A 15710-nucleotide genomic window follows, 5' to 3' on the forward strand; every position below is an offset into this window, starting at 1 on the left:
TAACTGAGCAGAGATTCGTTTCCCCCACCCACCCACTCCACACACACCTACACACGCCACACACGCCACACACCCTACACTACCCTCACATCCCATAGGCCGCCCGCCAACCATACACCCTCTGTGTTCAGTGGTTTACGAGAGGTGAATGGCAGGCCAGCATAACCAGCCACATTTATACATGAATTATATTTTGAATGTGATTATTGCAGTGAGGCTGTCAGTCGGTCAGGCAGGAGAGGGACGTTCTTATTATATTCACCACAGGTGGCCTTCTGCCTCACCACACACACACACACACACACACACACACACACAAACACACGTACACACCTGCTCTGACGTCACCAGGTACGTGTGGCAAGGGTTTGGTCATGAGGGTTAAATTCATTCAATACGTCACTTCAATTTTCACGGGAAAATTTAGTATCGTTTTATCTTTATCTACAATGTAGGAGAAGTCGTCTTCATCGAGTGACGAAACTTCTCACATGCGATGGTCTACTGTTCCCATACCCAGTGGTCCACTGCTGTCCTAAGGAGTGGTCCACCATCCTCACGTGGAGTGGTCCACTGGACGTGAGGGCGGCAGACCACTGGATCACTAGGTCAGAATGACTTTCACTCTGAGGCTGCGTTGTTGTTTACTTCATATATCTTGTATGAACAGTCAACTCGTCTCTTTTATCCAACGTCTGAAACATTTTCTTTTATGAATCGCATCCAAACAACAACCATTCTCTTCTACGAGAGTTGAAAGCCACGACAGGCTGGGTAATCCGTTGGTGGATGGCACGCACAATGATCCCGAAACACAAGTCGAAGCCTTGGAATCGGAATCATATCTATGAATAAGCGATTCAGAACGAAGATAAACATTGCCTTACGGAAGGCCTAACTTCGCCAGGTATCCAGCCACAGAATATCATAAAGCACCGACACAGGAGATGTGGGCACAATCAGGGGAACAAATGATGCCGCCGATGGTGAATGACAGAAGACTCCATGTTGCTGGACTGTCAGTAACAAGACTCTCTAAGGAGGGAACGAAGGTCATCACTGACGATCACCACTGGCGATCACCACTGACGATCACCACTGACGATTACCACTGGCGATCACCACTGACGATCACCACTGACGATCACCACTGACGATCACCACTGGCGATCACCACTGACGATCACCACTGACGATCACCACTGACGATCACCACTGACGATCACCACTGGCGATCACCACTGACGATCACCACTGACGATCACCACTGGCGATCACCATTCTTTTTCTACATGGAAAGAGAAGATACAAGACACAGAGTTGGTTGTAGGGAGATCAAAGGAATACGTGATTGTTTAGAACACCTAAAATCGAAAGGTGTAGAAGACGAAGTTCAACATAAAAGGAAACATACAAAAGGTTTCCTGCAGGCATACACAACACAAGGCAGGCTCGACCACACCAAGTAACAAAATATATATTTTTTGCTCATCTTTTTGAGGTAAGAGATTGTGCAGCACAGAGACGCCATTATCCTGGGTGACGAATGCATACGTGGATCGAGACTGAGAGGGATTAAACTAGTGATTTTAATGCTGAACGCAACAACGAAGAGGAGGAACAACCCAGTGAACTATGAAGGAACACATCTCGCTGATATCTCGGTGCAAAAAGCAACTCTCAGTATCGAGCATATAACTCACATATCATGGAAATCACAAGTGGTCGTGGCACAGATGGAATTCCACATAGCAAAGGTGACAAAGAGAAGTTTATAATGGACCTTTTCGTGTTCATAATGATATATAATAAAGATTTTACGAAGTCTTCCGCTTGCATCATGGGATTCAAACCAAAGACCAGTAATCACTGCACTCTAAACTGACATACTAAAGATGAGAAAGAAGCATCGATGAACGAGAGATTTAACAGATCCAAATACAAACTTAATGAACCTCAGATTATAAGTGATGATGCAACACCGCCTAGTGATCGTTTTACATATGAAATACAACAGGAACGGAACCACTCCAGGTTTTTTAGTGGCAAATGTCGAACCACAAGTTACGTGATAGGATGAATCTTGTGCAAAGAGGAGAAAAAGATACAGCAACATGACACAGGCATTTCAAGGAGCAGTAAAAACAAGAGGGAATGTTTAAGAAATAAAGGAAAGAAATATGAGACGAGACAACAGATACATTTTAGAATTGGCACAAAAAGAAGTTGAAAGACATGATAAGTGCCAAGGAATCGTTCGTAATATTTGGAAGGAGTTGGAAGAAGATATTACTGAAAATAAAAAGTCAATTCATCGTAAAGTGAAAAAAAATATAAAGAAAATTTTACGCCACCATCACCGCACGCAGCAAAGAATCCAGGTGGAACTGACTTATAAAACTGAAGAAATAAAGAGTAGAATTACTTTGCGATGAAAACATATTTTGCGGAGTATTTTCAGCACGTAGCCAAGGAAACGGTTGCGCCCATCAGGCGATTCTCACGGTAAGTAGTAACGAACTGAACGTATCAAAACAAAGAAGTCAGAGAAGCCCTTATGGAAGACAGAGAGTCTCAGGTGGATGATCGACTCCCAGATGTAACTCTCGAAGAACCAGACCCCGTCAGATGGATGCATCAGCCATCATCCATGTGGCATAGTGGTATGGACGGCTGGTGGAGGAAGAGAAGACAGCAGTTTGCCTTGTATACAAGAAATGGAACGAGGCAGAATCTTGGAACTATAGAAGGCCGTCTCTAATAGCACACACTAGAGAGAGAGAGAGAGAGAGAGAGAGAGAGAGGGGGGGGGGGGACTATACTAACAGGAAGGTGAAGATAAAAGTAGAGGGAAGTCTGGGAGTGAGGAACGAAAGAGTAATTTTTGATCTCTAATGAAAATGATTCTATGAGGCAAGTTGGCAGCGGAATAACGAAAAACATGTTACATTCGACGGATTATATCTAAGCAAAAGTGAGAAGCTCCTGAGAGCATAGGCTATACCAGGAAGATTCATTAGAACAATAAAAGGTAAACATGACGGTGGTGAACGCAGAGTGAAAGTGCATCGAGACGATCAAACGGCACGCAGACAAGGTGGCATACTTTCACCATTTTTGTTTGGACATTTTGCGACTGAATATATGACGAAAATATACGACGAAAATGTTGTAATCATAAAAGCGAGGAAGATCTAGAGGGAGTAGCTAGTGGGGTGGGGGGAGCAAAATCTTGGAAGTTAAAGGAAGGAACGAACAGAAGCAAAGGTTCTCTTGAAAATTCCAGTCCATTGTAACCTGATGCTCAACTGTCTTCAGCTAAAGTTTTCTCGAAGCTTCGAGTACCTGGGCGTCCGATGAAGCGAGCACAACCCATTCTGCGTGAAGAAGTAGAATCAAAAGCTTTGGCAGATGTCTAACACTTCTTTAGTCCACTGGTCCCGTGTGGTAACATTCCCTACGAAAGTGAAGTTGTTAATATACATATGAACTTTATGATCTACCTTGACATATGGGTATGATTACTAGGCCATAGATGCAAGATGGAGAGTCGATCTCAAGCAGCAGAGACGAATATCCTGAGATTGGTGTAAGACGTAATACGATTCGACCGGATATTAAATGAAGGAATATGGAATGAGCTGCAGGCTAAGCCCATACCTCTCATCTGCTGAAGAAGGACAGGTCGGATGACGTGGCAGCGAGAGATGGATTGAGGCAGCATGACACAGCCACAGGAACGGGTATCGTAAAGACTCGAACTAGAAACAAGACATCGAAGATACTATCTTAAACTGAAGTTCAACGAGGCGAGAGATGGACGCTGAGCGTACGCACCTCCCGGGGCAGTGTGGTATGGCCAGGGGACACTGGTGAGGCGAGACGACTGACAAACAATGTGTTGGATATTCAGCGTCGGGTGAGACGGTAACACAACGGCGTGAGTTCCATCATTCATGAGGTCTTCATTGTTTGTTGTCCTGGCTATTAATATGTATAAAATTCGGGGTGATGATGCCCAGAATTATTTATCATACTTTGTATTTTCTATTCATAGTACTGATCTTCTGGGGGGTCGTCTGTAGCATTATGTATATATATATATATATATATATATATATATATATATATATATATATATATATATATATATATATATATTCTGTAAGGATAATCGCTCTACAGAAGGAGTTCTACTGGTTTAATATCATTGGAACTTAACAGCACACCACATGGTTCATGGAGGAAATTCGCCTCGTCAAGATGTATACAATTCACACACTTTCAACACCCACCGACAGGTTTACAAACGTGCAGATCCTCTTACTGCCCCGTCAGAGCACAAACTAAGATGTGACCATTAAAGGGACCAAGGGATGGGGGTGCCAGAGTGCGGTTAGGAGGAATAGAGTTGAGTGGTGGGAGGTGGGTGACCTGGGTAACGAGATAGGGGGTTCAGTTCATTTTCCTATGCTATTCTGTCTCGCTAGTTCGTTCGTAGTGATCTGGTTGATGATTGGGCGTGCTCAAAAGTTACCTGAGGACAGGGTGAAGTTAATTATATAAGTAATTAGGACAGATTCAATGACATTACGAATAGCATAATCCGGTGAAGGGTACAGATGAGACTGGGACTGTTGGGTAATCATTTTCATGGCTAGTGTTTAACAACAGCATTACTATGGTTACCTCTGCCTACTGACTGCCAGTGCCGTTAATATCTTTCACTCCTTCCTTACATCTCCAACTTGGTCCATCCATTCCCCTCGTTCCTTCCACTTCTGACACCTCTATCCTCTTTGTCAATCTCTCCTCACTCATTCTCTCCAAGGGTCTAGAGATTTCAGCCCCTCCCCCCCCCCTCTCTCTCTCTATATATATATATATATATATATATATATATGTATATGTATATATATAACAGTAACCAAATTAGACAGTAACATGAGTGATTAACTGTTTGTGATACAGTCGCCCGCGACAGCAATACTCATTACCAATTTCATGCATGGACAAACAGAAACAAAACCCAGTGTAAATCTGAAGACACAATCCCTCACAACATTCTTTGGTACATCTGATCCTCAACAACAGACAGATGCACCGCTGGCAGAGCACAGCGAGCCACAAGAATATACCTTCCCCAATACTGAGGAACACTACACTTCCAAGTGTATTTTTCAAGAACTCGGATGACTTATGAGACTACAGGTCTAAAAGTTCAGAGTCACCATGCACAGGTTTGAATCCCATCTCCCAGGGTCATGGACGTCTTCATTTCTATTCAAACTATCATCGAAATATTTAGTAACACAGGGTAACATATTGGTCTGCGAAGCCAGAGATAGATATTCAAATATCATTGGATTATTGGTCAAGGAGGTCAACTCAAATTGTTATGCATTCCATCTCGTATATGCCTCCGGATGCATGACAAATTTAATGCTTTAGTCAAACTAACTTACATTTAGTATAGAAGCCGTTGGCAACCTGATTGACAATCAGAAGCCACAAGACTGTAATTAGAAAGGAGGTAACAGACCTCCTTGAAGCACATCAGTGAGATCTTCTTCTTCTTCAGCCCGTCCGACCTGAGACTGTCCTTTGTCATCTAGTTTCCACCTGACGCAGCTCTCCTCGCTCACTTCTAACACGGCCCCACGTCTTAACAGGTCGGTCACAAAGGGATGATTTATTGAAATGAAGCCACAGCTAATCAATATCATGGAGCACTCGTGAGGCTCCTTCCAGCAGTAAATCACAGCTATCTGCGATGCCCCGGCGTAGAGCCTCCCCAGGCCGTCAGGCGACACAACTCCCGCCCGACACGATCCTGTAGCCATAGCCGCCTTCACCACCTTCATCCACGAGAACGTCATTGGAAACCTCTCTCTCTCTCTCTCTCTCTCTCTCTCTCTCTCTCTCTCTCTCTCTCTCTCTCTCTCTCTCTCTGCACGAACCTGGACAGCCAATCACAGCCCGTCCTCGGAATCTAATCAGTTCTAATTGGGTCCCTGCCGTCTCATTCAAGGGATGGTCCTTAATATTCAGAGAACTAAGTGTCCAGACATTGCCCAGCGTTGGCTGGCTAGTCAGCAGAGTGGGACATCAAGTAGACACAGTTCAGTAAAGAAACGCCACACGGTAACAAGCAACTGAAACAATGCTGCCCTTCTTTTCATCCTAGGGTAAGTTCTTCACAGACACACGAGCCACGGCAGAGCAACTGCCCAAGTACACCGCAGCGTCTGTGCTGGAACATACTGGCCACAGACGTCGATCTGGAGATTAGCGTGTGATACCCAGAGGATAGCGGATGGGGAACGCCTCACTGGCCAAGGACTGATCATGAGGGAAGGGATGGTGAGGGATAAGTTGGTGAGTTAAGGAGATCGTGAGGGGCGGAGTCGTTAAGAGCAGAAGAGTAAGGGACGGGGTCGAGAAGGACGGGTCGTGGGCGAAGGGGCCTTTAGGGACAGAGTTGTGAGGAATGGTGTAGTGAGGGCCGTGTCGTGAGAGAGGGATCGTGAGGGACTGTATCGAAAGGGGAGTGGTTGTGGGGGACGGGTCGTGAGGGAAGGGTCGTGAGGATCAGGATTGATAGGGACGGGGTTGTGAGGGTTTGGGTCATGAATGACGAGGTCATGAGGGTCGGGGTCATGTGGGTCGAGGTCATGTGGGTTGGGGTCGTGAGGGACACAGGGAAGATCACTGAACCTTCCCGCCCCTCAGGGGCTCACGTACCTATACACATTTTCATATATATGTTCATAAATATGTAGATGACTTACATATAATTAGAATTGATTTACATGTAGAAAGGCTGCCTATATATGTTAGCATATATGGGAAAAGGATACACATATCTGCATAAACACACGCACATACCAAACATACAGTCACACACACAAACACACACACACACACACACGCATATATATATATATATATATATATATATATATATATATATATATATATATAGCCCACACATCTGCGATTCGTAGAAGGCACCTAAGGTGTATGGGATTAAGAGGCTGGAATTCCTCATCTCATGTGTCATCATTTCCCAAACGATAAAACAGAGGAAGGAACAGAATGAGCAGCTTTCCTATGCAGCCTCGCCACTCGTCACCTGTTCCTGACCCTACCTCTACTGAGGAAGGCGGCGAAGCATAAAAGAAAAGAAACCTCTGGCGAGGCTGTATCACTGGGAGTACAACCTCCCCAAAGAACGTGTCACTCGAAAGGAGTCTACATCTTCCTTGGTACTGGAAGCTGCGCAGCCTTAGGCTTCAGGAGCCTTGAGAAAGGTCCTGGGTAACACGAGGATTCTTTCACTCATCTTTCCCGCCTTGACGTGGTAAGTGCTAGCGACTGAGCCATCGAGGACAAATCCTTACTTGGCTTCTTGCGTTCCTGCTTTCAGAAGGAACATGAGACACTGGAGGAGGGTTTCCAACTCCAGCTTCCGTCCCTCTAAGGGACACCATATACGACACGCAGGAGACGCGTGAGTGGCATTCTTTCTCCCATATCCCTAAGGATAATATTATGTATTATTAGTATTCATAACCCCAAGACCCCTTTTATGGGGCTCTTGCAGCTGTGAGGCTGAGCTATAATCAGAAGCAGGGTAATGATGGACGCCTCCGGAGCGAGAAGTTCCTTAACAAGACTTTATTCCCTTCCGTCAACAGACGATGATAATACTACAGCCTCGCTGAAAGTGACCATTTCGCTCGCGTTATAACCACAAGCACGCTAAGTCCGGCAACACCTCTCTCTCTCTCTCTCTCTCTCTCTCTCTCTCTCTCTCTCTCTCTCTCTCTCTCTCTCTCTCCCTCGATAGATAGATAAACAGATAGATAGATAGATATAGATATGCACAATGAGGATAAGTCATTCACTTATAAGGTTATGAGATTAAGAATCTTTCAGAACGAGAGACTCATCACAGTCCACGCTTGGGGAAACGCTGGGGTCTCCCTCGTACTGGCAAGTAATTAAGGCCAAATAATAAAGCATCCAGCAACGTACGGCAGTGTTCGGCCCAGCTGACGGACACCCAGCTACGAATAACAACAGATCCAAACGCTGATACATATCTATGAAAATCGACGGCGTCTTAGTCTGACGTAGCAATATATTACGGATACCCCGAGGTTTGTATTCTGGGTAGTTCTCCGTCCTAGGTTGAGGGGCGACTATGGCAGTAGGGAGTGTTTGGCTAGGCATATTAACACGAGGCTCCGCCAGCGTACCCCAGCACCTCTTCTGCACAAGACTGAGCTCACCACTCCTGCAGCTCCGACAGCAGCTCCTGCTATACTAATCCCTTACCGAATCTCTTTGTTGATGACCTTTACCACCTGCTGTACCCTGGTCGTCACTCCCACCCTGGCCACCTCCCTCCTAAGACTGAGGAGGTGAATTCCATAGCCTTGTGGGAGAGCTTAAGTAGTGATAGGAGCCTGTTTGGTGGGGACGGCTTGCCTCTGGGCAAGGTAGAGAAGGCACGGCTGAGCAAGGTGCTATTCGGAAAACCAAAAAGGTATTTAACATTACTACATCAGGCATCCCTGAGGACACTCTATCCCTAGGGAGTGGAGTGAGGATACTACCCAATTATCTCCTGCGTTACATATATGGCGACTAACATGGGCGGGAATAGGGGGTCTGGAAACCCCTCTCCCCTTTCATTTTGTCACTTTCTGAAAACCGGAACGGGAGCTAAGCAAAGATCTGTTCTCCAAGGCTTAGGCTAGGGTTTCTGAATGTGTGTGGTGGAACTGCGCTGAAAGAAGGGAGAACAGAGAAGTGGAATGTATTTAGAGAAACATTGCTTTACTCTGATGTATAGTGACCAAGACGACACAAACGAAACGTGACCCAGTCGAGGCTATCTCAAGTGAAAAAAAAAAATAGTGAAAGAAAAAGAAAATATATCTTAGTCGGGGCTTTGCCAGTGTTTGCAAACCTGACTCTAAAAGGTAGAAAGGTAATATGAAGAGGGAAAGACAAAAGAAGGAAGGGAATTCCGCAGCTTAGCTGCTGGAAGGAAGAAAGAGGCATCATAACAGCTCATCCTCGAGTGTCCAGTCTCCACACAGAAGCTGTAGGAAGCGACAGTCAGTGTGGGATTTTCTCACGTACTCTAAAAGGCGTTTTCTTTGATTGGTTCTTACCGTTATGTATGACGCAGTTGTCTTAATAAAACAAAGTACAATTCAATCCGATGAGACATCGCTCGTGAATATTACGTGTCTTATGTTCAGTTGCCAGGCGCATGAGGTCCTCAGACATACGCAGTAAGGTGCGTGGTATATATTCATTCCTCAATGCATTTCCTAGAATCGAATATGATTATTAGGGGTTTTCATCAGTAATATCTATTATCTTGTACGTTTGACAAAATAATTGTTGAAGTAGTATTATACAGACAGCATGAACAATGCTAAGAAAATTCTTATGATACTTTATGCGACGTTGACTAAGTCTCTCGTACCAGCCAAATAACAGCAGTTGTTAAAGACTTTGACAAACTAAGCAAAACCTGAGAGTTTTTGACAGGTGACCATGAGAGCAAAAGGTTAATCGGTATAATGAGAGACTGCTTTTTAGATTAAATGAGACGTGATCCAAACAAGGTTACAAAATATCAATTTTATTTACAGCCAACTAAGACAGGGATCTAATTAGCTTTTGTGGGGTTGACGAAAAGAGTAACCAAAATATCATCCGATTTTATGTTAAAATTCCGTTCTTAGTTTTCAGGAAAACGACCTGAGGTTACCACACCTTCAGTGAGCAAACTTTGATGAAATGCGTCGGGACATTAGTCATGTAAACTGGATTAGGCTTTTAAACGTAACAACAAGTCCTTGAGAGGAACGACTCTGGTCACAACTTTTAACAAAAAATGAAACACGACAAAGGACGTTTATCTCCCATTTCTCAAAAACCACCTGATTTTATGTAACGACGTAGATTATCTTTAGGCCAGCAATAACAAACATAAATTATCTAGCTGGCCTTGACTATTTCTCTCACACACATGGACACCTTGCCCATATCCCCCAGGAATGGTAGGGTGCGTGTTAAGGGTACGGTATAAGCTGGCGATCCTTTCATTGTTTATGCGTTCCATGTAAACTTCAGATCCCACTTACACAACAGAAAAAAAAAAAATATCCCCCCCTCCCCTCAGGATGATGTTAATCTCTTCCTGGCCTTGTGTGAGCCAGATAACACACAGCCACTTGTGTGGGTCGACGTGTAACTCTCAGGGAATGAACCAGTTAGGGTTCTGATCTCGGGGCTAGGAGTGTGCTCCAGGTCGTCACCAGTACCCTAAGACGAGTTCAGGGTGCTCCCTTAACCTGGTGGCCACCGTCAGACCTGCCAGCCTCCCTACCCTGGTGGCCACCATCAGATAAAGGTCTAAATGATTACATCAAAGGAGTTGCCAAGAGGGGTGGGTTGGGGGGACAGGGAGTTGTTTATGATTCGTCTACACTGATGGTATTCACTCTCTCACCGTCTACCTACCTCACCGCCTCACCGTCTACCTCCCTCACCGTCTACCTCCCTCACTCTCTCGCCATCTGCCTCCCTCTCCATCTACCTCCTTCACTCCCTTAACGTCTATCTACAAAAATCCCTTAGAAGAGGGAGGAAATGAGAGTAGAATGCTTGGTATCTGAGGTAGAGTGGAGCACATTTATACGGCAGAAGGGTTTGATTACATACATCTGTGGGATAGTTTCAGTGGAGATAGGATCTTGTTTGCTAAAGGCGGCTTGTATTTTAACGGGGATGGCAATGCATGGCTGGGTAGAGTCTTAGAAGTAGGTATTTACCAGGAGCATGAAATTACCGACCCAGGAATTCAACTGTCAGATAGGTCAGGTGTGACTGCATCGACATGAGTCACACATTGTCCCCCCGAATCTGTGGTTCTGACCCAAAATGTTTGTGACACAATGACCGCGCCTCACCAAGCGAAACATTAACATATATTACACTAACGCCAGAAAGATAGAAAAAAAAAAAACGATGAATTGATGTCATATACCCTGTCACCAGCGCCTGATATACTATATCGAAAACAGAGATCCAGATAGATTCCGAAAAAAAATAGAAATAGCGAAGTTAGCGATCCCAGGGTAAAATGTTTTCTCTAAAGAGAGATTTCGTAATACTGGTGGTGGCGTTGTAATATTCGTAGATGACGCACTGCAGGCAAACACGGTTAGAAAATTAGATGTCGATACATAGTGGATTCACTGTATTCTGAATTAATGAATAAGATGTCAAGAACTAGTTTTGAAGTAGGGTACAGACCCCTAGACATTGTGCAGGGCCTTGTGTGATGAATTAGATCCTTAGTCAATAGCACAAAAGCAATAACTATAGATCTTAGCAACCCCAACATAAACTGGGGCCTTCTGACAGGTGACCAAGAGGGAAGCTGACTAATTGATTTAATAAAAGTCTGCTTTCCAAATCAAATGATTCGAGACCCAGCGAGGGGCGGTGATATTTTAGAGCTAGTGATGTCCACACGCTAAGACTTAATGAACACTAGTGAGGTCGGTAAAAAGTTAGGTAATAGCGATCACAGTGTTGTGATAGGAGGTAACGAAAGAGAGGAACCAGACTGGACGAACAAAGAAGTTAATGTCTTGATCAAACGCAAAAGAATGGCTTACAGGTATCGAGGTCTAGAGGAAAGAAACAGGATTATGAGAAGAGGTCTTCTATTATCTGTTCCTCTCGTATACTCCCTCTGTCTACCTCACTCTCACTCCATCACACCTTCTACCTCCCTCACTCTGGCGGAACCACCTTCATTCCATCTCCTCCTCTCTTAGTATAATGTAACCCCTCATAACTACCTCTTCGTTGATGGACTCCCACCTCCCTCACCGTTGTGCTGCCTCCATCACCATCGAGCAGCCTCCCTCACCGTCGTGCTACCTTCTTCAGCGTCGTGCTGGTCCTCACCGTCGAGCAGCCTCTCTCACTATTTCCTCTCATGGTTGCGCTACCTGTTTACCTTCCTTACTGCTCCCCTCGTAGTATCACAACTATCTTCACTGCTAATCGGCCTCATCAGATACAGCCATCCCTATTTACTTCCCTCACTGTGGGCTCTACCTCACTGTACACCTCATTATCTGTAAAACGGTCTACCTTCTGTTTACCTCGCCTACACTCACGTCACTAAGCCATTCACTGTTTGCCTATCCCACTACCTGACCCTCACTGCTTAACCTCTCTCATGGCGTCACCTCCCTCACTCTTCACCTTTCACACTGCGGTGTTCCAATTTACTATGGCTCTACCGTCCGCGATCTACGCAAAGGCACCCTCACTGATTCTCACTGGCTCCGTCCTTGCTTCTCACTGGTGCTGTCCTCACCCTTGCCTCACTCTGGACCTCTCCTCGCCTCAGTGTGACCTGTCCTCGTCCTCACTGTGGTCCTGTCTTTAACCTTTAGGTAGCGCCGGTGACAGCACATTACCTTAAGCTGTTTTACGTGATGTACGAGTGGGCTGCGTTTGCTCTGGACTTCAGAAGATCCTGTTGGCAATAGTTGCCAGTGTCTTCAGCACAGTGTGGTACACGTCCCTTCTTGTACCTCTGTATTATTTCAACTAACTCTCGCAATTACCCATTTATATCTTATTATTTAGATTACTGATCATAAATGACTCTTTTTATGTTATTGTTTTCGGTAATATACAGTGCTAACGCTTGATGACGCAGGAGCCTCGGGATTTAGAATCTTTTAAGATCTTTGTGTTGAGAGGCGACTAATATCTGGGCTTACCTAAGCCATACCTGGTGGGCTGCGGCCTCCCTACCGTCGCTACGTGAGGCAAGCTGCGGCCTTCCTACCGCCTCCTCACATCCCTCTTACGTGAGGCAGGCTGCGGCCCCCCACCCGCAGCTCAGCAACCCCTCTACGTAAGGTAGGCTGCGGCCTCCCAAACCCCGCCTCACAACCTTCTACGTGAGGCTTATGGCTGCAAGCCTTACATCATCTACCATGAGAACCCTAGACTTACCTCAGCCTCCCACCTGCACGTATCCACATGAACCATACATTTACGCATGTATGTCCACCTGAGCCTCCCTCATATACATGTCCATCCTGGACTTTGAGGAATGAAAGTCCACACAAATATATATATATGGTCTGCCAGATTTGTGTCAGATTTCCCTTCGGACGTCGTCTGACCCATCTTGACCCGTGGGAGTGGAGGAGGTAGGGGGGTTACACTGGCACAGCGAGGCCTGGGGCGGTGTGGGCCAGGTGAGAGCCACAGACGGGGTGGCCAGGGGCGGTGGCCGCCTGCCGTGGCCCCTGACATATATGGCAGCTTATGTAAGCTCGGCCGCCCGCCCACCCGTAACACTTTTAAACTATCATTATACAGTGATGTGTTATCCCAGCAGCGATGAGCTGGCCGGGTGATGTGCTAGCCTGAAAAGACGATATCATAGGGACGATGTCTTAATCTTGAGGATAGATGGGATAACCCCGCCAGTGATGGATAGTGCAGAGGCCGATGCAATAACTCTGGACGATGGGATAACCGGAGAAGGTTTTGTAATCCCGGTGGCGACGTGTGTTCTACGGTGATGTAGTGGGAGTGAGTTGTTGTCGTCCTAAAGTTAAAAATCGACGATGCTTTTACTGCTGGTCAATATGACAATCGTGGAAAAGAAAAAGAGATTTTAGACTAGAAACTTTCAGTGATCATCGCTTTGCTCATGACAGAATAAGCCACGATGGCATCGTAAAAGATGTAGACGTAGCCTGGGAAAGGTTCCGTAAGATATTCAGAGCAGAGGAGGAAGGAGATGTGCCAGTGAGCAGCATACGTTCAGTTTCCATAACTGAGCCATAATGGTGGAAAAGTGGGAAAATAATAAATTGTCTCCTTTCAAAGACAATGTCACACTAAGAAATCTCAAAAGGAGCAATAGCTAACATGAGAAAATCATCTGTGCGTCGAAAAAGTAAAAACCTTACTCATCAAAGCAAACATCGAACACGAAGCACATTCTGCTGAAAATGGCAAAACAAGCCTTACAAAATTGCAGGATTGTATTCGAAGCACAAGAGTCGCTCACCAGTCAATTGGTTCATTAATTACGGTAAATGATGACTTGGTTCAAGACACTGAAGCCATGTCAAAAATCGTGATATCTTTTTTCTTATTTGTATTTACTTCTGAACCAATAACTCTTAATCCAGATCCAGTCCCATTGCTAGTTAGGGAGAACATTTTGCAACATTGTCACATACACGTTTAAAGACATACCATCAGCATCATATTGAATGACAGTAAATACGATGACAGGTTCTATTAAGAATATCTAAGATTAATGGAAGAAGCTGAAAACAATGAGATAGCTAAGCGTCTGACTGGTCTTTACGATAATTCATGTGTGACTGGGAAAGTTGCAGAAGCTTGGAAGTCTGCCAATGTAACACCGATGTTCATCATACGTAATGAATGCTTACCTGGAAATTATTGCCCGGTTAGCATGACGTACGTAGATGGTAATCACATGGGGAATCATCAGTGGAAGACTGAGATTGTGAATGATTATATGATTACCACTTGATCAACGATTCTCATCATTGCTGTCGAAGAAATCATTCACGTCTGACAAACCTGTTCGATGTCTTTTGTGATGCAATTTTCATTAATGATGAAAATTATACGCATGTCGTCGTCCTCTGTTTAGATTTCCAGAATCTGTACATAAACTTCCGCATCAAATATTGAAATAGGAAAAGTTAAGTCACATGGTGTGGATAGGGTTATACGCTGTGGGTTAGAAGATAAGCTGATTGGCCTTAGACAAAGACCTCTGATAAATGGCCAAGTCTCAGATACGTGGCGAGGCACCACAGTCGTCTTGGAACCAGTTCTTTTTCTCATGGTTGTATCTCACCGCACAGTGACACAGTGCCGATACAGCCACCAGCGTCACGTACCTGCTGGCGACCTGACGAAGCTCTAGTCTTAACATTCACTCATCATCACAAACATCTTTCATTTCTCACGTATGATATAACTGTTTCATGGCTTGCGTCTCTACGGGCAGCGGTCTCGGTGGCGTCCTTGCTACAAATGGCTCGCGTCAGGCCAAAACCTGATCTGGTAAACCGACCCACAATCTGAGCAACGTAACCCTTATGGATATCCCTTAAGGAAGCGGTGAAGTAACCAACATGCGATGAGGCAGGTGTGCAACGTCAACGTCCTTCAGCTCCCACTTCTACACAGACGTGTGTAGTTTGTGTGATATGACGCCGTTACCCCTCGTGTCTGTGAGGCATCAGCTATTGGCAGTTGTCTGTTGTTACTGTACTGTGAGAGGGAGAGAGAAATAGCTCGTGGGGGCCCCCCCATCTCTCGGTTGTGGGATACTAAGGTTTTTGCAAATTCATTCACTCCTTAGCTTATTTCCTCCCTTCTGTTCACTGTAATGGGACATTAGACAAAGCAAGTGCCTTTGTTTAGACCTGTAATTAAATGTCTGAAATACTAAGGGCGTCATGCTCCTGCCGTGTCAACCACTACGCCCTGGACACCAGTATCACCTGACTAAGATGGCGGTAAGCCACGGATCTGCTTTCTATGATACCTTTATACAGCAGTGGTGAGGTTGAGTCGCCACT

At 45.2% G+C, this 15710-nt stretch overlaps 2 protein-coding genes across 3 annotated transcripts in view; one reads left to right on the top strand and one right to left on the bottom strand.

Annotated features, from left to right (window-relative positions):
• The window catches only part of sina (seven in absentia), a 271097-nt gene that overhangs the window by 152620 nt on the left and 102767 nt on the right, over window positions 1-15710 (top strand). The window lies entirely within an intron of this gene.
• The window catches only part of LOC139752132 (uncharacterized), a 203406-nt gene that overhangs the window by 128724 nt on the left and 58972 nt on the right, over window positions 1-15710 (bottom strand). The gene's annotated exons all lie outside the window — the stretch shown is intronic.

This window comes from Panulirus ornatus, chromosome 12 (assembly GCF_036320965.1).
Source record: "Panulirus ornatus isolate Po-2019 chromosome 12, ASM3632096v1, whole genome shotgun sequence".
Lineage (NCBI taxonomy): Eukaryota > Metazoa > Arthropoda > Malacostraca > Decapoda > Palinuridae > Panulirus > Panulirus ornatus.